The 23,603-nt window shown below is 43.3% G+C and overlaps 1 protein-coding gene across 5 annotated transcripts in view; it reads right to left on the bottom strand.

Moving 5' to 3' along the window:
* The window catches only part of GRB10 (growth factor receptor bound protein 10), a 207,274-nt gene that overhangs the window by 149,684 nt on the left and 33,987 nt on the right, over positions 1-23,603 (bottom strand). The gene's annotated exons all lie outside the window — the stretch shown is intronic.

The following is a 23,603-nucleotide window of genomic DNA, read 5'->3' as shown; positions in this document are numbered from 1 at the left end:
TCCTGTCCTGTGAGTTTGAAGGGTTATCCTTCCTTCCTAAGAATGACATTAGAGGGCTGGAGCAATAGCACAGCAGGTAGGGCATTTGCCTTGCAGGCGGCCAACCCAGGTTCAATTCCTAGCATCCCATATGGTCCCCCGAGCACCGCCAGGAGTAATTCCTGAGTGCATGAGCCAAGAGCAACCCCTGTGCATTGCTGAGTGTGACCAAAAAAGAAAAAAAAAAAAGAATGACAGAAATAATGGGCTGAAGGCTGTCCATCATAATTGTCTCCTGAACTTGTGACGAAAAGTTAAATAATTTTCATCATAAAGCTGCATCTCATCTTAAAGTTCTTTATTAGAACAGTCAAAAAATAGTTCAAAGTCAAAAGTTTGCTGATTCTGAAGTCAACATTTTTCTTAATAAAGTCACTATTTATTTATACTTCTAGATCCAGAAGCTGAATAGGCCTTTACTCTTTTCATGTTGTATTTAATTTTTTCCCTCAGACTTTTAATTTGTACTAGTTACTAAAAAATAATAATAATAAATAAAAATACAACACCTGTCAAAAGCCTGAAAAAATTATATACCCAGGAATACTTTTTTTCAGAAAATGATATAGGAAACTGGAAATGGTTGGAAGAGCAGGTGGGTAGGATACAAGCAACTACACAGTATGTTTACAGTGGGTTTAAGCTATACAACACCCGCCCCCAATAGGAGAAGGATAAGCAACTTTAGTCAAAACCACAGCTATGATGCCTATGGACACACTAGTGGCCCCTGCGTCCATCTCAGCCATGCTCGTACAATCAGAACACTGCTCAGGCCTGCTAAGCTACTCGAAACACTCTTTATTTACCTTCGGAGGAGAAGTCGACGATGAGGCATCTTTTTCTGTCCCACCTAAACCCCCGGCACAGCAGTAAGTCACAGCCCACTGTCTGAAAAGAGGGTCCAGGCTGGGATGGCCTTTATAGCCCAGCTTCCACCCATTCCTGCTGTGCACACACCCCAGCCCCTCCACAATCCAAGACCAGTCCTGACTGGCTCAGCCTCTTGTAGCCTCATCTCAGTCCCAGCTCCATCCCTTCTCTTTCCTGGCAGAATCAGCTATTCATCCAGGACCTCTGCAGGCCCACACTGTAATAAACAGGCACTGCAAGTGCGAATTCAAAACGTGCCCTTCACACTACTGGTACTGAGCCAGTCAGCTACTCCTCCACATATTTACTTTGGGTTCCCCAGAATGCATATCACACATACACCCCTATTTTGCCCCCAGAGTCCCTCCGTTCCTGGATGAGAGAGAGCCTGTGGTTCTGAGCCTGGCACTGTGCCCAGGGCTCACTCACTGCCCAGCCTTCACCTTACGGCCACAATCACAGCACCTGACATCAGTACTTTACTCCTCTGAAGGAACTAAAGATCCTTTCTCATTCGAGAACTGTTTTCCTTGGAACACCCAAAACAGTACAGAGTAAGGAGTGAAAACAGATCTTAGAATAAGCAACAAAACTTGTTTTACAATTACAACCAAGATTGAGGAGACAGCACAGCGCGTAAGTCACGGGTCCTGCAGGCAATGACGCCAGTCCAGTTCCATCTTCTTTCAGTTTATAGTCCCTGAGCACTGCTGACTGCTGAGCAAGTTTAAGCCCTGGTTGCCATCCAGGGTGCCTCCAAAACAAAAACCAGTCAAATATAATGGTGATCACTTTACTTGTAAGCAAAATCTCATCCTTCTATCCAGACAGAATAACTTAAACTGAATTCAATACCCCTTTAATGGTTTTAATTTGCTACCCATTTCCTTCTGGGCTGGGGAGCCGCCCTAGGCCTGGCACACAGGGGGAAAGGGCCCTGCTGCAGGGCTGCATCCTCAGCACCCATCAACCCAAATTTAACCAGCCTGCTTGCTTCTGGCCCACAGGCAGCTATGCCCAGCGCTTCCTCCTGGCTCTGGATCCAGGAGTATCTCGGAGGGCTTGGAGGGCCATTTCGGGTGCCAGAATCAAACCTAGGTCAACTCACATGTAAAGCAAGCACTCTACCTGCTGTATTCTTTCTCCAGCTCCATGTTAATAATTTTTAAAGGAAAAATACCAAAAACATTAAATCAGACAGGAAAGTTTCTGCAGCCTTAACAACAATGTCCAAACCTACAGTGAGCACAGGTGCCAGCCCTACGAATAACCAGCAAGCACAACAGCTGGAAAATGGAAGAGAAGGAAGGAGAAAATAGAAAGCAAATACTAAGGAAAGAAAAACTGTGTTCACGTTTTAAATCACCGCGAACACCAGGTCTTTATGCTCTTTATTTTTGAAAAATGCAAGTGAGGTGGCCAGGGAGATAGCCTGAGGGTAAGAGCACTTCCCCGCTCCCTCCCCCCTCCCCCCCCCAGCCCTGGGACAACTGAGACACTGCCAGCACCAGTGAGGTAGCAGCATGCAGGAGGGATCCCCTCCATTGCCAAAGGCTTCCTGCCACCCACCCTCTTCCCTTTCTTTTCATTTCTCTTAAATAAGATCTCCTCAGAATGACGAAAGAAAGAGAGAAAGAAAGAGAGAAAGGAGAAAGGAAGGAAGGGAAGGAGGAAGGGAGGGAGGGAGGGAGGGAGGGAGGGAGGGAGGGAGGGAGGAAGGAAGGAAGGAAGGAAGGAAGGAAGGAAGGAAGGAAGGAAGCTAATTGAACAATGTCATGATACAGTAAGATTATCACTTGTAGAACTGAAAACAGTATTTGACTTTAAATCATAATAAAAAATAAGAAATTTCAAATACTTTGAACACTGGAGGAAAATAGATGAAGTTTATTCATGATGTCAGATGAAGACAGCTAGAGAAAGAAGAGACAATTTGGATTAATTTGGATTAATCAATTTGATTAATTTGGATTAATCAAAGGGTAATTAAAAAAAAAAGATGTAAGAACAAAATACAAACTCAAAACCCAATAGAATTAGTGATGGCAATGATGCCCAAGTAGAACTTAAGGCAAAGAAACGCTAATCCAAATCTGAAAAACTTGACACACTGATAAAAAGTATAACTGATCGAGAACAAAAGCAGTATTAGTTCTTCATTCTCCAAATAAAAAATGATAAATGAATTTTTAATTATGAAAATATTCTATACACCAGTTATATTTGTTCGGTTTTTTAGTTATGAAACAACAAAAATTCTAAGACCTTTATAAAGGAATTGAGACATGTCATCAGATACTTCGGCCAAGTCAAGACACTTAGCACACTCCAAATGAGATCAAAAGAAAACATGGTGTTAGTATGAGGTCAAATTCATGCATATTTAAAGTCAGCATTGCAAACATTTACAAACACTTGTGAAATTATTACTTTAGATTAAAGCTCTCAAGAGCCAGAGGTTCTCCTAGGGTGCCATGAAGACAGAGAGCAGGGTTTGAGAGTCTAGGACTGGCAGGGCCAGGGGGCCTGGGGTAGCACTGGATGCCAAAGCAACCCAGTGACACCAGAATCAGGAATGTGTAGATTAGAAACAAAAGCCTCAGCCACCTGTGTGAGTTTCCAAAGAAAGAGTAGGAGCATGGGACTCGAAAGTTTGATGGATGAGAGCCATTCCCTGGGCTGGCTCACAGTGACAGACAAGGGACTGGGAAACTGAGAAACAGGGCTTGGACCCCAAGCTGGTGGGTAGAGAGTGTATTTCTCTCTCCTCCCCAGCATAGTCCGATCCCTACCTTACAGCACAATCACAGTCATAGTTTTGGTCAGAGTCCCAGTCATCATAGTTCCATCATCCTAGTCTCCTTAGAGACCTCAAAGTCCTTTACTTCACTGTATCCCCCACTTTCCCCTTACAGCACAGTTATACAGAAATCATGAAGGGGAGGTACACATAGGTGGGGCTGAACATTGTCATAACAACAAACAGAGGTAAAGCGACTCCTTCAGGGGAAGTTCTAGGGGATTAACTCAAGGACAAAGTCTCATTTGAGGCTTCAGCACTCTAGATTACCAGGAGATCCACTCAAGGGCGGGATTCCATCCAGGGTGCATTGCTTTCTCCTTTCCTCAGCTAGTCACCCATTTAAACAATCATAGTAAATTTACTTCTTATAATATTTCTAGCAATGTCATTTTGTAGGAACACAGTATGAGATACATTAAGCTTAAATTAGGTTGACTCTTCCTGGGGACATCTCGCTATATATTCCAGATGACGGTCCTCAGGCCAGGTTAGTCTTTCCTTACCCCAGCAGGGTCCTTATTCAGTTACTTCTTTTTGAGTCATGACAGAGTTTGTTCCATGACTGTGCTCTTAACGTATTCTACTTGTGGTGCTTAGCTTGTCCCCTTTTGATACCAGGGCACAGCTTGTCCTGGGTCCATCCAGTCCCTTCGTTGGGACCCTGATTTTGGAGTGCTAGGAACTCCAAGGGCAACTGAGTCAAGTAAATATGATAGATGCCCAGGAGTGAATGTTATTTGAAGTCAATTAACTTCCATGATACAAAGCATAGCATGAACTGTCTTCATGTATCTATACAAAAAGGACATTGTTAAACCATGCAAATGACATAAAAGAAAGAGAAAAGCAATACAGTATCATCAGTGCTTGATGGAATTGGGTATGCCTCAGGAACACTGTTGTAACTCAATAGCCTAAGCTCCCTATGAGAGGATCAAGGACAGCCCAATGTTATCCAACAAACTGGATGTTAAAAACAAATTCTGGCCTAAATTCACTGCTCTAAGAAGATTAAATATAGCTTGGACGATCAGGACGGTCACACCACAGTGTATAAAAAAGATCAAAGTAAACAAGAAATAACAGAAGGAAACTGATGTCACCTTTGTCTGCAAAATGAGCACCAGTAATTTATCCTTAAGCCAATAGGAAGATGGTCAAAAACAACTCAGAAAGCAAAGCACAAAGTTTATGAAAACCCAGAAAATATCAAAAACATTATAAACATAATCAAGGAAAATACCAATATGCAAATTTCAACAGAAAATACTTTCTTTTCAAATTTTATGCTATTAAAGCACTGTGAGTTACACAGCCACTCACAGTTGGCATACAGTGTACCATCACTATCCCTGCCACCAGTGTCCACTTCCCTCCACCAGTATTCCAGGTTCCCTCTCTTACCTCCACCCCCAGCCCCAATTTGCCATCTTGACAGGTTCCTTTTATGTTTGGGTATTAAAATTTGGGTCTCATGATTTCTATAATAGGAGAGGAAAACATTCATCAAAAAGGACATATGCACACCGTTATTCACTGCAGCACTCAGTACAATAACTAACATTCGGAATCAGCCTAGATGTCCAACAAACAGATGAGTGGTATATGAAGACGTAGTATATGTACATAATCGAGTACTATGCAGCTGTAATGAAAGTAACTTTTAATCCCATGGTAATTTTATGGACACTGGTAAAAAAAAAAACAGCTTTAGAAATAAAATTACTTTTATTAAAATATAAACCAAAATTAAAATAAGAAGTAGAAAACCTGGGGCCAGAATGATAGTACGTGGGGTTGGAATGATAGCACAGCGGGTAGGACGTTTGCCTTGCACATGGCCAACCCGGGTTTGATTCCCAGCATCCCACATGGTCTCTTGAGCACCGCCAGGAGTGATTCCTAAGTGCAGAGCCAGGAGTTAACCCCTGTGCATTGCTGGGTGTGACCCAAAAAGCAAAATCAAACAAACAAAAAGAAAGATAGTACCAGAGATAAAGAACTTGCCTTCTCTGCCTCCAACCCTGGCTTGATCCTTGTCACCATATGGCTGCCTGAGCACAACCAGAGGTCATTCCTAAACATACAAGAGTAAGAACAGTCTCTGAGCACTGCCTAGTGTGGCCCAAATCCCACTCCCTCTGAAATCTTTTGGAATTTCAAAGTATTTGGGTTGACTACAGAGGGTGGGGCATTTGTCTTGCACACAGCTAACACAAGTTTGATCCATAGCAATGCATACGGTCTCCCATGTCATGCCAGGAATGAACACTGAGCACAAAGCTAGGAGTAAGTTCTGGGGAGAAGCAGGTATGGCCTCAAAACCAAAGGCAAAAGTGGTATATAGCTATATATCCAAAACACAGACTCTAGAACACTGAAAATACGGAATCTGAACTGTAACTACTGGAATTTTGTAATGTGTCTGTCAAGTTGATGGGTGATAATGGGACAGAAGTGGGGTGGGGAGGGAATATGGGAGCCCTGGTGGAGGGAAACTGATAGCAGTGGGCACCACAACACCGAAGAATTCTCCGGGCCCCATATCGAGCCGATATCTCTTAGACACCCCAGATGGAGCAGGTTTAGTCTCGCCAGCTGGAATCTGGCTTCTTCTTAAGTTTGCCTTCTTCTTAAACTGCCTTCTCCAGCTGGAATCCCAGCGACCATGAGCTTCCACAGGCATGGCTCCGGTATGTGGCTACAGGATGATTCCTTCGAAGCGTGCAGCCACTTATGTGGCCTCTCGACCTTTCCTGATATACAAAGTAAGCAATGGAAAATAAATGATCTAGCATCTGCCCCTGCCCCAAACTAGAGAGAGAGCAGTGACACGCGGGGCCTCGAGTGATAAGGGGGTGGAACCGGCCCCTCTCCCCGACCCAATAAGGCCTGAGTTGCCGGCCAACAAACGGCTCCTGGCTCCTGAACGGTCATGATCCCAGAGGCACACAGACCAATTTCGGAACCCAGAGGCTTCTGACAGAAATCCCTCAAGACTTATTACTAAAATATCAGAAATCCAAAATGCTCTTCATATCAGCAATAGAAAACAAATTATCTAATGATGCCTTTTCGGCAGGTCTGGTTGTTGGGGAAAATTCCAAATAATAATGGTGGGTCTTTTGTCAAAATATTGAATGTGATCAAAGTGGAGAGAGAGTAAGGTAGAAATCATCTGCCACATAAGCAGGGGGAGGGGTGGGATGGGGGTAGACTGGGGTTCTTGGTGGTGGAGGGTATGCACTGGTGAGGGGATGGGTGCTTGATCATTGCATGATCGAGACTTAGACTGGAAAGCTTCGTAACTGTTCTCACAGTGATTCAATAAAAATAAATAAATAATTTAAAATTTTTTAAAATAGTAAAAAAATAAGACTCAACTATCAGTAATTTTGTAAATCACAGTCCTTTAATTAGGAAAAAGAAATAAGTAAAAAGAAGTAAATAAGCAAAAGAATTGAAAATGAAATAAAGGTTAAAACCCTTTAGGGTCAGGGATGTATGTAGCTCAGCAGGTGAACAACAATCTTCCGTGTGTGAGGCCCTAGGTTCAATCCCAAACACTGCAAAGTAAACTCTCCCTTTTATCCCAAAATTCACACCCCACATAAAGGCAAGGACTTGAATGCTCTTAATATTGATTATTTCAGTTTGTTAAAGGACAAAATATGATTCCCAAGTACTTGCTTAGGTTAGGCATTGGGCTAAGAGGTGTACATACTTGAATGTGTGCAGACACATACTCAATACACACTATTCTTACACAATTTCCACATAACAAGAGGAAATAAAGTGTAGTGGTGATGATTCCAGAGCTAGCGTTGTGCTGGTTTGAAAAAACAGATGGAGCTTAATCTAGAAATCTACACTCTTGACCAGAATCCAGTCTGTGGGTTTCATTTTATAGTCCTTGGGAAGATCAGGCATCACCTTGGACATGTAAAAATTCACACTCTTTTGCCAAATCCTAGAAACAAGAGTAGACACTTGAGGTGGGTCCCCAGTCCTGTAACATGCTTAAGTGTGAGAGGCTGACCAAGACCACAATTCTAAGCTCATAGGAGCCTTCCAATCTCCAGGTGCTCAGGTCACACCCTGCTCCAAAGAAAATAATGCCTCAATGTGTTAGGGAGGTTGTTTGAAGCTTCTCCCTCTCTGGGTGTTTCTGAAACTGAAAACCAATACACTCATCCACTTCTTCTTCCTTATGATATTTATAGGGGAGGGTGGGGGGAGGAATAGGATGAAAATAGCAATGAAGCTTTGAAGCATCTCATTTTCTGGGGAGGGGATATTCCTTAATACTTGATCATTCAAGGGTATTCCTTAAAAAACTAGAAACTAAGCTTCCATATGACCCAGCAATACCAATTCTGGGAACATATCCCGAGGGTGCAAAAAAGCACAGTAGAAATGACATCTGCACCTTTATGTTCACTGCAGCACTGTTCACAATAGCCAGAATCTTGAAACAACCCCAGTGCCCGAGAACAGATGACTGGTTAAAGAAACGTTGGTTCATCTACATAATGGAATACTATGCAGCTGTTAGGAAAGATCATGTCATGAAATTTGCCTGTAACACCCGAAACACCACAGAGTAGGGCTGTCAATGACGTTAGTATCTTACTTTCTCCATGCTTCTGATCCTTGTTATGCCTCGTGGCTCCTGTGTAGAAGCCTCTTTCTTGCTGCTACTTGAAAGTTCTGTAACATGGGTGAGGAATTGGCCCACCTTCATTCTGAGAAAGCTCCAGAGCTCTCAACAGGGAGACTTTTACCTGGAACAAATCAGCAGCTTGGATCTTTGCAACACCGTGGAGCTAGGCTGATCATATTCTCCACCCTGCCCAAATGCCAGCAGCTGCTACCCACACCTGACTCTAGGCATATAAATGGTCCATTTCAGTTCTTGAGAATGTATGCTGCTTTATGTCCAGAACCTTTGTTGTGATGGTTAAGGAATTCAACAAAGTACTATTTTTCTTTTATTTTTTTTTTAAATTAGTTCTTATAAGATCAGACTTTAAAAACCCACAGGCAAAGGCAAGCCTGACTTCTGCTCACCGCTACAAAGCAGTGACAAGCAAAGCTTAAATTACAAAGTGCTTTCAGAGAAGGGTCGGAATCTAGTCACGGAAAGCAAACTATAACTTAGCAGACTAGGTATGTGTCCTACAGTTGTGCTTAGAGATTTCCAAGTTCACTAGCATGAATATGAAAGCTGTTCTTAAATTTCATAGCTCTTTCAACATGCCAGGGTATAGAAAGTATGTAATTCTGTGATCCAACCCTATCTCAGCTCCTGCCTCCAACCTGCCTCATCCACCACCTCATCCACAATCATGATTTATTAGGGGAACAGATAAATCATGATTGTTAGAATTATCAATTGAGTGTCACACATTTACCCTAGACCAAAATCCCAGATACACAAAACCGTTCTAAAAACTCTTGTCAGGGAGAGAGAAGTCAACTTGGCCTAGAAACATTTCAGAGATGTTCAAGTAGATCTATATCTCAGCCCTCAAAAAAAAAATCCCCCAAGATTAGAATATAAGTATCTGTTTCTAAAGTATGTCACCAAATCAGTGCTCCCAGCCAAAGGTAAGTTACTTAGGAATACACCTAGATAATTAGGATATTCGCACAAATGAGCTGACGCAGTATTCACTCTCATCTGTTCTAGATAAGAGTGTTCTAGATAAAAACAACAGGGGAACAATTCACAATGACTGCAGGCTACTGAACATGCCTTACCAGCAGGGCAGGCAGCTAAGTAGTTGGAAAAGAGTCCTTTGTCCACAGTGACAACAATAATACACAAAGCTGAGAAGTCTCACTCCCACTTTGGCTAGGAGAATAAAATAAAAAGCCACTTGGACACAAAACCTAAGAACTGAACACAAATCACCATACAAGTTAACTTCATGCACGTGCCCCTGTAATCCGGGGATTCATCACTGTCCCCAGCTTGATTTCACTTGATTTCCAAGTAATCTTGGAATTTTAAATTTCACTAAGAGGTATGTTCTTACTTAGTGTTTTGTCATTTTTAAAGCTATTTTTAAAATTATAACTAAGGTAATGTGTTTAAGCTGGATGTGATGTAATAATTTCTCTTCCCAAAGGGTCAATCTACCAGGTCCAAGCTAAATGGAGGGATATAACTTAGAAGAAACAGGAAAAATGAGATGTCTTGTTTCTGTGGTTAAGGTTTTGTTGCTTCAGCAAGGGGCACGAAAGATCTCTCTTCATAAGAGAAAGTAACCACCACCTATAGGAGGCCAGGGGAAAGCTGTTTCCCTACTCGGCCTCCCATCTGGAGCAGAGCCCTGGGCAGCACAGGCGTGCGGGTGGCAGGCAGAGACTGGTCAGGCCCTGCCTGCCTGGGAAAAAGAAAACCTTCCTTCTAAGACCTTATGCATAAGGTGGTGGCGGTGGTGAGCTTCGAGGAGCCCAAGTCCACGGCCACGGCACCTTGGCAGAGCTGGTGCTGCAGAACCCTGATCAGTGAAACTAAGACTTCCGTAGTGGGCCAAGTTTTGCAGATGGGCATGAGCAGGGCTACATCAATCAGAGAGAATTTCCTGGTGGAAGAAGAACTGAGCTTGGGAAACTTACAGAAACCGCAGAGCAATGAAGTATAACAATCCCCCAGAGAAGAGGCTACATAGACTACTTTGGCCACAATGCAAATAGAGCCCAGTGTTGGGCTGGGAAAGCTGGGAGACGGGAAATGAATGGGATGTTAACACAAGCCAGGCCAGCTGAGATAGAGAAGGGAACACCAAGTAGAGGATGTTGGGAGAACCCATTCGGGTTGAAAGCTGCATGCCGAAAGTAGACTATAGATGGAACACGATGGCCACTCAATGCCTCTGTTGCAAATTACAACACCCAAAAGGAAAGAGAACAAAAGGGAATGCCCTGCTGCAGAGGCAAGGTAGAATGATGGGGGGTGGGGTGGGGATGGTGGGAGGGATACTGGGATCATTGGTGGAGGAGAATGGGCACTGGTGGAGGGATGGGTAAACCATCACTGTATGACTGAAATGCAAACACGAAAGTTCATAAGTTTGTAACTGCACCTCACAGTGATTCACTAATAAAAAAATTTTTAAATAAAACAAGCCACGCAGAGGGCCTATATGTATAGCTCCCCTGCTCTTTCTAAAAAGCTCAAGTCACACATACAGAGCCAACAGTTTCGGCTCTGAGCCACACCTGCACCTCAGAAGGGCCCAGGACAGGCTCTATGGAAATGAGGCTTCTCAGACAAGATGAGGAAAGAGCTACTCTAACCATACAGATTTAAGGGATATGTCATGGGAAGGGCAAGACTCACCTCCCAAAATTGGGTGGTTGGTTGCTTCCAAAAGTGTCATGGGAAATCTGAAAGCCTACTTCAATAAGTACTAAATCAATATAGATTCATGTACATATTTTAAATCATCTCTGGTTCTCGTACCTAAAACAAATTGAAATAGGTTCACTGTCTATAATACAGATGATATCAGAAATTCCCCCAACCCTAAAATTATAGATATTTAAAAATACACTAACTTATTTGTATAAAATTTAGACTTTTGATACAAAATTCATTTATATAGTAATGAAAATAGACCTTAAATTGTTTTCTAAAACTCTACCAATAACATCTGGCCACACTCTGTGCATTACTGTAGTCGTTATAAAATAACCGCCAGGCATCCTCCTACATTTGCCAAACTTGCTGGACCTATCTTCCTTTTCTTTTGCTTTTTTTCCCTTTCTTTTCACAGTTGTCAGGAGAACATGCGTGGTACAGGGGATCGAACCCAGATATTCCACATTTAAGGCAAGCATTGTAACCCTTCACTATTTTTTCAACCCTGGATCTATCATTTTCAAAACATTATTTTCTCTTCATGTAGTCTAAAACCTATAATCACTAAGAAAATAATAATCTCCTGCATCTATCACATAGATTCCAACCCCTCTAAAACCAACTTGATCAGAAAGTAATTTGTCAAAACAACCTTCCCCAGAGATGCGTCCAGACCCCAAGGTCAACATCCAGTCACAACTTTAACTCCAGCTGTATCACCCAATTTAAATTTTAGAATTCCTGGAATGCATAACCGCAAATGTGGCCGTGTGACATCTCATATTCTATGCCACTGATATATGAGGAGTAGCACACCACATTTGATGGGCTGTAAAATAGAACGCAACTGATGTTTATTTAAAAAAAAAAAAAGTCTTAGCACAAAGGCTCAACCTGTAAATGTTAGTAATTTCTTATATAAGGTCTTACTGCCTCCAGGGTGAGACTCAACAATCTTCGCACACTTTCCTCTACGGAAGCTTTTTTGGATCATTTTTAGTGACTTATTCACAATAAGCAATACAAAATAAATTACTTAAGATCTGCCTTTGGGGCTGACTTTGGTAGCAGTGGGAAAATTAAAAATAATGGTGGTGTCACGAACAGCTCCTGGCTCCGGAACAGCCATGATCCCAGAGGCATACAAACCAACCTCGGAACCCAGCAGCTTTTGGCAGAAATGTATCTGGACTGAGAATTAAACTACAGCACCGTGCCCCAGGTGGGGAAAGATGTTTTGCTTTCTGCTTTTTCTCCCCAGCGGCACAGTGGCTGCCACCTTTTCAGAGCCTATTGGACAACCAGGTATGAGACCCCAGTGATGCCACATGCAGGGCCTCACGGGATGGGGGGTGGAACCGGCCCCTCTCCCCGACCCAATAAGGCCTGAGTTGCCAGCCGAGCTGCCGGCCAACGAACGGCTCCTGGCTCCTGAACGGTCATGATCCCAGAGGCACACAGACCAGTCTTTGAACCCAGAGGAATTTCTGGCAGAAATCCCTCCAGACTTATTACTAAAATATCAGAAATCCAAAATGCTCCTCATATCAGCAATAGAAAACAAATTATCTAATGATGCCTTTTCGGCAGGTCTGGTTGTTGGGGAAAATTCCAAATAATAATGGTGGGTCTTCACAACACTCAAAAGGAGAGAGAGAGAACAAATTGGAATGCCCTGCCACAGAGGTGGGGTGGGGTGGGGGGAATAGGATTGGGGGGTGGGAGGGATACTGGGTTCATTGGTGGTGGAGAATGGACACTGGTGGAGGGATGGGCTCCCGAACACTGCATGAGGGAAAAACAAGCACAAAATGTTTGAATCTGTAACTGTACCCTCACTGTGACTCACTAATTAAAAAATAATTAAAAAAATAATGGTGGGTCTTTTGTCGAAATATTGAATGTGATCAAAGCGAAGAGAGAGTAAGGTAGAAATCATCTGCCACATAAGCAGGGAGAGGGGTGGGATGGGGGTATACTGGAGTTCTTGGTGGTGGAAAATGTGCACTGGTGAGGGGATGGGTGTTTGATCATTGTATGATTGAGACTTAGACTGGAAAGCTTTGTAACTGTTCTCACAGTGATTCAATAATAAAAAAATTAAATTATATAAACAAATAGATGAATAAAAACAGTGGTGGTGGATTGGTGCTGAAATACTGAAAGCAATAAATTACTGTGAACAACTTTATAAAATTAAAATTTAAATATTAAAAAAATAATCATTCCCAGTACAAAGAAAAGAGCACTTCTTAAATTTCACCTTCATGGGCCCTCCAACCTGTTAATTTCAGAACCATGAAATGCTTTAACTAGTTATTTGATCATAATTGTACTTTTACCATAAATCCCATGACATTCCTACATCTTCACTTGAAATTATTATATACAATATATGAATCTTGAGGCTGGAGCGATAGAACAGTGGGTAGGGTACTTGCCTTGCAAATGGTCGACCCAAATTGACCCCAATATCTCACGGTTCCCTGACTAGCACCCAAAGTATACTCCTAAGTGCAGAGCCAGGAATAATGCCTGAACACTTCCAGGTATGGTCCAAAAGATACTAAGAGTGTGAGTGTGTGTGTGTACGTGTGTGTGTATGTTTGTGTGTATGCATGTGTGTGCGCACACATACGTGCGAGTGCATGTGTGTGCCTATGTATATGAATCTTCTTTTCAACTCATGGATCCAAATAGCCTATTGATCTTGCTACTCCCTCACTAGTACATTCCAGGATGCCCCCACTCTCAGAAATCAAAAGGGAACATCTATCTATTCTTTGAAGCCAGTCAGAAAGTCTCTGGCTTACAAGGTTAACTAAATACGAAGTCCCAGAAATCTTCCCAGGAGCCCAACAGCCGTACTCCACAGGACAGCCCCTCAGAAGTCACACCTCTTTGGGACAAACCAGGGCAAGGCAGTCTTTGGCGAAATGTCAAAGATAGCCAGTAGCAACTTATTAGAGGGGGGTTTCTTTCACTGATCACATATGAAACACATTAGAAAAAGTGAAATGAGTCGCCAACATTGGATCAGGAACTGTACAACAAAAAACAAGTTTCCTCCCTGTTCTTCTTGTATCTGCTTACCGGGAGCACCCAGGACACGTCCATTATCACTCTCTCCACATCTCCATTCTAAGGTGAAGAACACTTAGCCAGTGAGGAGTGCTCACAGGACAACACATATAAAAGCACCAGTATGCTAGGCCTAGAGAAATAGTACAGCAGGTAGGGTGCTTATGCAGCTGACCTGAGTTCTTTCCCCAGCACCCAATACAGGCCCCTGAACGTTACCAGGAATGGCCCTACACTCAGAACCAAGACAAAGACCTGAGCACAGTTGGGTGTGGGTTCAAAACAAAAACAAGAGGCGTCTGTTTATGCTAACCATAATTCTAAACTGAAGACCCAAATACGCTGACAATCATCATCTGTGTTTCCCACACCTGCTCTCCAATACCTGCCATGCCAAATCATGGCCACTGTCAATAGCGAAAAACAAAACAGAACTTTATACAATTTTATTTCTCAAATATCCAAAAGCTCCCATTCTAACCGGTTCTGTTACACCATCAGCTACACCTATAGGAGAGCAGATAAAAGGCTCTTGGATTGATGAATTATGCCAAATTCAGACATCTCCAGATACCACAATAACTCACTGTTGGACAGAAAAACACCCTTCAAAATCACCAGAGCTACTATTCTCTCAATAATCATATTTAATCCCGAGTAAATTCCTAAATAAAAATAAAGATAAGCTTCTCGATCTATGACAATTTAATCTTCACCTCTAACACAAGACCTAGGCACTGAATCCTGACCCAGACCGCTGTCTCAGACTTGCTTGGATGCCTCCTGATCTCTCCTGCATCAGCTAGCGCTCGCTCGCTTGCTCTTTCCCAATCAGAAGGCAGATGACAGGTAGACTCACAGTTAGGTCCATGGGTCGGAGGTCACAACCTTAGCAGGATTATAGAAGAAATTCAGAATGGAGAAAAGAATGCAAGCACGCGTGCTCACTCACACACAGACACACATACTCTCTCTCTCTCTCTCTCTCTCTCTCTCTCTCTCTCTCTCTCACATAAACACACACACACACACAATGTCTGGAAAGAAATACAGACACAGTAAAATGAAAGTATGTCACACTGAAATGACAGAAATCCAAAAATGACACAAATGCACAATAAGGGGCTACACAGAGGAGCTTTCTGGCTACATGTTCCATACAAAGGCATTCACAAATAATGCTGTTATGTAGATGAAGTCAGACACACACTAACTTTATGGAATGCTTTAGAAATGCAAATTGATCTAAGAAGAGAAAAGGGATCTTGAGGAAGTGGGAAAGGATTACAAAGGATGACAAAACTTCTGGGATAATGGATATTGTCATTAACTTCATGGTGGTGATGCTTCACATACATGTATCAATTTTGTCACTAATCACTGCTTAACAACACTAAGCTTCAAAAAATAAAACCTGCTACCTTATTCCCCACAGTATATTTTTTTTAATTTTTAAACTTAAACATAATTTTATTTTAAGCACCAGGAGTTACAATTGTGCACAGACTACATATTCAAGTTTACAATGTACTAACACCCTCCACCATGGCTGTCAATTTCCCTCATATCCCCAGGTTCCCTTCTGCCTATCCTGCCTGTCTCTTTAACAAGTACATTTTTAAGATTATTATTGCAATTTGTTAATCGTGTTGACAAGATTGTTCCTTATGGTTTAGATATGTGCATATACAACTATACACAAACAATGAGCCAAAGGCCCCTTTCCTCCAGTCTTCCTCTTCTTACTTCTCATCACTCCATTTCTCTCCATTCTTTCTACTGCTGTCAAGGACAAAGCGTTTGCCCCACTTTGGTAGCTTGCACTTCCTTCCATGGTACTCTAACTCCCAAAGAGAAGTGAGATCTTTCAGGGCTTGAACTCCTTTTCCTGACCTATTATGTTAACACAACACCCTCCTGTTCCATCCAAGTTTCAGTAAATTTCCTGACTCCATCATTCCTTGGGACTGCAAAGTATGCCTTTGTGCATATAGGTAAAACCTTCATTATTCACTCATCTGTCACTGGACACCTGGGTTGATTTCCAATTGCAGCTACTGTTCTCAGTGCTGAAATGAACAGCTCTGTGCACATGTCTTTGCAATGAGTGTTTTTTAATTTTTTTTATTTTTATTTATTTATTTTTAGTGAGTCACAGTGAGGGTACAGTTACAGATTCACACCTTTTCGTGCTTGTTTTTCCCTCACGCAATGTTCGAGAGCCCATCCCTCCACCAGTGTCCATTCTCCACCACCAATGAACCCAGTATCCCTCCCACCCCCCAATCCCGTCCCCCCCACCCCACCCTGCCTCTGTGGCAGGGCATTCCAATTTGTTCTCTCTCTCTCTCCTTCTGGGTGTTGTGGTTTGCAATAGGGGTATTGAGTGGCCATCATGTTCAGTCTCTAGTCTACTTTCAGCACGCATCTCCCTTCCTGCGAGGGATCTCCAATCACATTTTACTTGGTGTTCCCTTCTCTATCTGGGATGACTTTCCACCAACATGTGAGGTCCGCTTCCAAGCTATGGAGCCAACCTCCTGGCATTATATACTACTATTCTTGGATGTAAGTTTCCTACTCTGTTATTTTATATTCCACAGATGAGTGCAATCTTTCCATGCCTGTCCCTCTCTTTCTGGCTCATTTCACTTAGCATGATACTTTCCATGTTGATCCACTTATATGCAATGTTCATGACTTCATCTTTTCTAACAGCTGCATAGTATTCCATTGTATAGATGTACCAAAGTTTTTTCTTTAACCAGTCATCTGTTCTCAGGCACTCGGGTTTTTTCCAGATTCTGGCTATTGTAAACAGTGCCGCGATGAACATATAAGTACAGATGTCATTTTGACTATACTTTTTTGTTTCTCCAGGATATATTCCCAGAAGTGCTATTGCTGAATCAAATGGAAGCTCAATTTCTAATTTTTTGAGAAGTGTCCATATTGTTTTCCAAAGGGGCTGGACCAGTCGGCATTCCCACCAGCAGTGTAGGAGGGTCCCTTTCTCCCCACATCCTCTCCAACAGCGGTTGCTTTTGCTCTTTTGGATGTGTGCCATTCTCTGTGGTGTGAGGTGTTATCTCATGGTAGTTTTGATTTGCATCTCCCTGATGATTAGTGATGCAGAGCATTTGTTCATGTACCTTTTAGCCATGCGTATCTCTTCATTGGAAAAGTTTCTGTTCATTTCTTCAGCTCATTTTCTGATGGGGTTGGATGTTTTCTTCTTGTAGAGTTCAACCAGTGCTTTGTATACTCTTGATATCAATCCTTTATCGGATGGGTATTGGGTGAATATCCTTTCCCATTCTGTAGATTGCCTTTGTATTCTGGTCCCTGTGTCTTTTGTGGTGCAGAGCTTCTTAGTTTAATGTAGTCCCATTTAACTCTGTTTTTACTTGATTGCTTAGTTCCGTGTCATCTTTGAAGATACCTTAAGCTTCAATATCGTGAAGGGTTTTGCTGACCTAGTCTTCGATGTACCTTATGGATTGTGGTCTGATGTTGAGGTCTTTATCCATTTTGATCTGATTTTTGTGCACGGTGTCAGTTAGAGGTCTAAATCCATTCTTTTGCATGTGGTTGTCCAGTAATGCCAGCACCATTTGTTGAAGAGGCTTTCTTTGCTCCACTTCACATTTCTTGCCCCCTTATCAAAGATTAGATGATCATACATTAGGGTTGTGTGTTGGGATATTCCACTCTGTTCCATTGGTCTGCGGCTCTGCCTTTGTTCCAGTACCATGCTGTTTTAATTGTTACTGCTTTGTAGTAAAGTTTGAGGTTGGGGAGGGTGATGCCTCCCATCATCTTTTCCCCAAGAATTGTTTTAGCTATCCGTCCCCACAGTATTTTTAAAATATCAGTATTAACTGAGAAACTCATCTTTACTCTTGTAATTGGTACTCACCAAAATTTCCTGAGTGCTAACAGAAAAAAATGGTAAGAAATCACTTTAATTTTGAGTAAGAGAATAAAAGCAATGAGATGTACTTGCAACGTGAGAAGAAACAGGAGGCTAATGGCTACTCAACATTAAATGATCAAGGCAGGTTTGAGAGCTAATTCAGGTCAGGGGCTGAGGGCAGCATGTGGCTGACCCCAACTTAATCCCCAGCACAGATAATCCCAGAGAACCCCACTCGCACCCACCTGGTCACGGCAGCCCGTCAGGGGCCCAGTGTCAGCCCCAACCGGGCAGAGAGCCCTGCAGCTGCCAGAGGGGACAGAGGGGAGGCCGTGCTCCAGCAGCTCGAAAGCTAGCTGCTATGGGGACAAGAGCTGAGTTTCTTTCTTTTTTTTTTAAATTCTTTTCTAAATTTTAAATACCATGAATTACAGAGTCACAAGGTTACTCACTGTTTTTAGGCATACAGCAATCACTTCACCTGTGTCCACCTCCCTCCAACAATGTCCCCCATTTTCCTACCACCCCCCCAACTTGCCTCTGGAGCACTTCCCCCTCCACCATTGTCCTAGTGTTCCCTTCCATAATTTATCCCCCTTGCCCCCACCCCCTGCCTTGGCCCCCAACACACACACAAACACACGCTCCTATCCAGTGGCATATTTCCTTCTGAAGAACAGTTCTCCTGCCCTTTGCTTCTATTGCCTTTTGAGCTTTATGGTTCCCCTATGAAGTTCCTGTATATCCCACAGATGAGGGAGATCATTCAGTGTTTGTTCCTCTCTTCACTCAGCATGATACTCTCCAAGTCCACCCATGTAGAAGCAAGCCACATGACTTTATCCTTACTGAGTAGTATCCTATTGTGTACATGTACCACATGTACTGGAGTTTCTTTATTCACCACCTATTATTGTTACTTGGATTGTCTCCAATTTTCAGCTATTGTGAATAATGCTCCAATGAACATATGAGTGCAGGTATATTTTCTGGATTATGCTTTTGGACCCTTGAGGTATATTCAAGAAGTGGGACTGCTGGGAATATGACAGCTCAATTGCTAGTTTTTTGAATAATGACTCACTTCCAAACAGGCTGAACCAGTTGACATTCCCATCAGCAGGCATTAGGGTCCCTTATTCCCCACATCCTCACCAATACCTGTTGTCGTTGTTCTTTTGGATGGTTAATAGTCTTTCTAGTATGAGGTGGTACCTCATTATTGTTTTAATTTGCATTTCCCTAATGACTTGTAATGTAGAATGTGTTTTCATGTGCCTTTTGGACATCTGTATTTCTTCTTTGAGGAAGTTTTTGTTCATTATTTCCCATTTTTTGATGGGGTTAGATTTTGGCACTACTGGAAAGAACGAGTAAAGAGAGGCTGATAAAATATCAGGGCTAGGAAGAATAGAGATGTTACTCGCGCCAGCTCGAGCAAATCGATAATCAACAGGATGACAGTGACACAGTGATATAGAGTTCTACCAATGCTTTATATATTTTGAATATTAACTATCAGATGCTAATGTGACCACACATTTCTTCATATCTCACATGAGCAAATAAAGACATCCAAACATTAGTCAACTAGCCACACAATATACAAGAAACGCCAGGTTGCAAAAGTCATGATGGAAAAGCAACAAGGAACGCCACAGTGTTTAGTGAGCAAAGACGGTAGCACTGACGAATCGAGCAGTAAGAGCCAGCTATGCAACCACTCTGACAAGGATGTTAGAGAGGAAATACTGAGGATGTTTACGAAGCTCAAAGAAACAATGGAATCAACAGCCAATAAAACAGAAGAGGGTATGAGAGCAGAAATGAGGAAACCATAGGCAGAAATGACAGAATAAAGAATTTGATATGTGAAAAGAAGAAACTCACTGGAAGACCTCAGCTTTATCAGTCAGCTCCAAGATGAGATGCAGAAAACCTCCAAACAGAAGATTGGGGGGTAGGGGGAGGAAGGAAACCTCAAAATAACTGAACAGCAGACAAGAGAACTCTCTGGGCTGAATTCAAGAGGAACAACATAAGAAATCATCAAGGCCCCAGTAGAAGAGATAGGAAACTCTGATGTAGAAGAAATAGTTACAGAAATTACTACTGAAACGTTTCCAGAGTTGAGGAGCACATCACTCAGATTCAAGAGACCTGAAGCTGAAAGACATTCAAATAAAGACTCAAATATGCATTTGACCACAGTGGCAAAAACCACACAGGGAAGACAAAGAATACTTAAAGCAGAATGATCAACAAAAGATACACATACAAAGGAATGCTCTTGCGATTTACTGCAGATTTATCAAACTCTGTGGGCCTACAGGAGAGACGTTTTATAGTAAACAAACAAACCTCAATAAAATGAATGCCTCAACCAAGAATATTTTTACCCAGCCAAACTTTCATTCAGATTTGAAGGTATGATACATCACAGATAAACAACAGCTCAGGAACTTCACAGACTCAAAGCCAACTTCACAGAACTGAAGGGACTACTTTAAGGCAGAAAAATGTCACAAACACACCTAGCTTTACCAGAAAGATGACACAAAACTCCATGATGATAATCTCACTGAACATCAATGGCCTAAATGTACCAAGTAAGAGACACAGAGGGGCAGGATGAATTAGAAAATGGAATCTCACCTTCTGTTGTCTGAAAGAAACACGTCTGGAAGGTAAGGCCAAAAACAGACTCAAAAGTTGGAACACCATTATTTTAAGCAAGCAACCTCCACACAAAGGCTGGAGCGGCCATACTATTATCAGACAACACTGACTTCAGGACTGAAAAAGTTCTAAGAGGCAGAGGATCATTTCTTAATGATCAAGGGACCTGTACATCAGAAGAACTCTCTCTCAGGATCCTTGAGAGTGATCCTCCCCACCCAAGCATCATGGACAGAACAAAGAAAACTGAAATGGAGTAAGCTGCCATTTCCCCCTCCACACTCCACCTCTGCGCCCGCAGGGAGCCAAATCTCTCCCTGCCTACAAGGAAGGCAGTGGCTCTAGAGGGCTGAGCGGGTGGAGAAAGAACTGAACTTCCACCCAAGTGACAGACAAAGACCTGTGCCTCAGACTCCTCTTGCTGCCATGTGGGGCCAACAGGCAGAGCAGGCAGCTACCCACAAGGAGACCCCTGGGTGCATCTCAGTGTTCAACCAGCCTGTGAAGACTGAGCAGAGTTAGATCTCACACACACCCATCATGTCCAGAGCGCAACTGAAATTCACTGTTCATGCCCTTGCCAAGAATATTTAGAACCTGAACAGATGCCCACACACCAACACCTCAGACCAGATCTCTGTGACAGGGAGGCCAATCAGTCCTGCAGTGTGACTCTGTCAGAGGTGCAAGCTCTGAAGGAAGCCCACGGAGCGGAGGCATTAGTCGCAGAAATGGGAGCACACTGATCATTCCCCCTCTTCCTTTGATCATGGCTTCCTTCAATCATGACTTGGACTCTGCATCAGAGAATGCATTAAAACCCAGACCCATTTGAGCACAATATAGTGGCTGTTCAACAGACATTTAGTGAGATCCTGCCAAGTTCAAGATGTCCTGATGGTACGTGTTGCCAGGGGCACTGGGAAGACATTGGAACCCTGTTTCCCAATACAACCTGGTGAGGGAGACTCAAGTTAGGCTACGCACCCAAAGTGTGGCAAAAATCAGCAACACGGTGATGCACAGAGCATGGGAAAGAACGTGAAGAGATTTTCAGGACAGAGTGGAGGGCAGAAACATGGTTTGTAGGGGGAAATGAGGGAAGGTGCAAGACAGGCAGAAATGAAAGATCGTGGGACAGAATGCTGTTACAGAAGCCAAAAAAAAAAAGATGAAGACAAAAGGAATATATGAAGTCAAAGTAGAGAAGAGCATTTCGCTAAAAACCTAGGTAGGTAGGCTGGGGATACGGCTCAAGAGTAAGTGGGAGAGAGAGAAAGAGAGAGAGAGAGACAGAGAGACAGAGAGAGAGAGAGAGAAGTGCCTGCCATAGAGACAGGAGGAGGGTGGCAGGAGGGAAACTGGGGACACTGGTGGTGGGAAATGTACACTGGCGGAGGGACGGGTGCTGGGACACTGTGTGACTGAAACTGACCATGATCAGCTTTGTACCTGTGTATCTCATGGTGATGCAAGAAAAACTTTTTTTTATTTTTAATAACTTAAAAAATAATAAACAGTAAAGCACATGCCTGAATTTAATCCCTGACACCCTCCACTTCCCCCCCAAAAAAACATAGATGAATAAATGTGTCCTACTGAACGTAGGGGTGAGATAGCTGGACATAACTGGCAGGGAGACTCAAAACGTTCTTCAGAATGACGGTAAGCAGACTTTCCTCTCAACTCTGCTGTCCACGGGAAAGAAGCGCTGATCATTACTCTGGCCAGGGCCATGGACGTGCAGACTGACTTTCTAGAAGTCGAGTCTCTCTACCTTAAACCTCCTCTTGGAGAAGCGCGTCATGATGACTCCAAGGGAGAGACCCGGTGCTGGGTTCCCAGGCCAAGGATGCCTACTTGGCACTGAGAAGGGCCCCGGGTCTCTGCTAGTTTGAGTTCCACGGTTAAAAGAGGAGACTGCTTCTCTGACAGAAGCACTGCTTCCTCTGGGCAAGAAGCACATCGACCCGGGGGCACAGCAAGAGGCAGAGCTCAATCCCAGCTGAAGGGCTAAGGCGCCCAGGGACAGAGGGACCTAGGAGCTTGATCCTATCTGCCACCCGTCCTCCAGCACACACGCCTCACTATGTTTCCTGCATCATGTTCTCACAGCGAGTGGAGGCCAAGGCCAAAAGCTCATGCCTGGCTAGCGGGCACTGTTCTCCTACACGCGGGGCGGGAGACAGGTCAGCCTTCTCCTACAAACTCTGCTTCCTACAGTTCCTGTGAAAACCAGAGAGCTCTCTGGCACCTTCTCATCTCTGCTTAGAGAATGAGGTAGGTAAGGGCCCTGTATGAGAAACACCTTGTGTCACAATGGCACAGCAGGTGCCACCAGGAAGACAGTGAGAGCATGAGGAGGCCATGGCTCGGTAGAAATCAATCCTCCTCAGCGGAACTGGGTGGGGACAGCAGAAGCTGCCGCTACTTCTGACTCCAGAGGATGTTCTTCTAACAAAGGCTGTCAGTGCACCGGAGGGAGGGGGTCAAACTCCAGGAGAAAAGGCTAATTTGAATATTAACTCTTCAAAGAGAAATACAAAGCTTCTATGTGCATAGTGTTTGGACACTGAGCAGGATATGGAAACCATTATTAAGCACCTAACTAAGGAGGGCATTTCTTTAAGTATTAGCTGAATGAATCCAATGAACACGGAGATGAGGACACTCCTGTGGGGGCAGTGTGGCCAGTCAGAAAGAGCCATGCTGACAAAGGACCATAAAAAGACGAAGAAAAAACAGCAGGAGAGAAGGCATGTGCCCCGGAGGTGGCCCTCCACTCAAGGGCCACGGACCCGCATCTTTCAGTCTCCCTTCAGACACTGCATGGAGGGGGG

This window comes from Sorex araneus, chromosome 2 (genome assembly GCF_027595985.1).
Source record: "Sorex araneus isolate mSorAra2 chromosome 2, mSorAra2.pri, whole genome shotgun sequence".
NCBI classification, from domain to species: Eukaryota; Metazoa; Chordata; class Mammalia; order Eulipotyphla; family Soricidae; genus Sorex; species Sorex araneus.
This window is presented reverse-complemented; position numbering and strand designations above follow the sequence as displayed.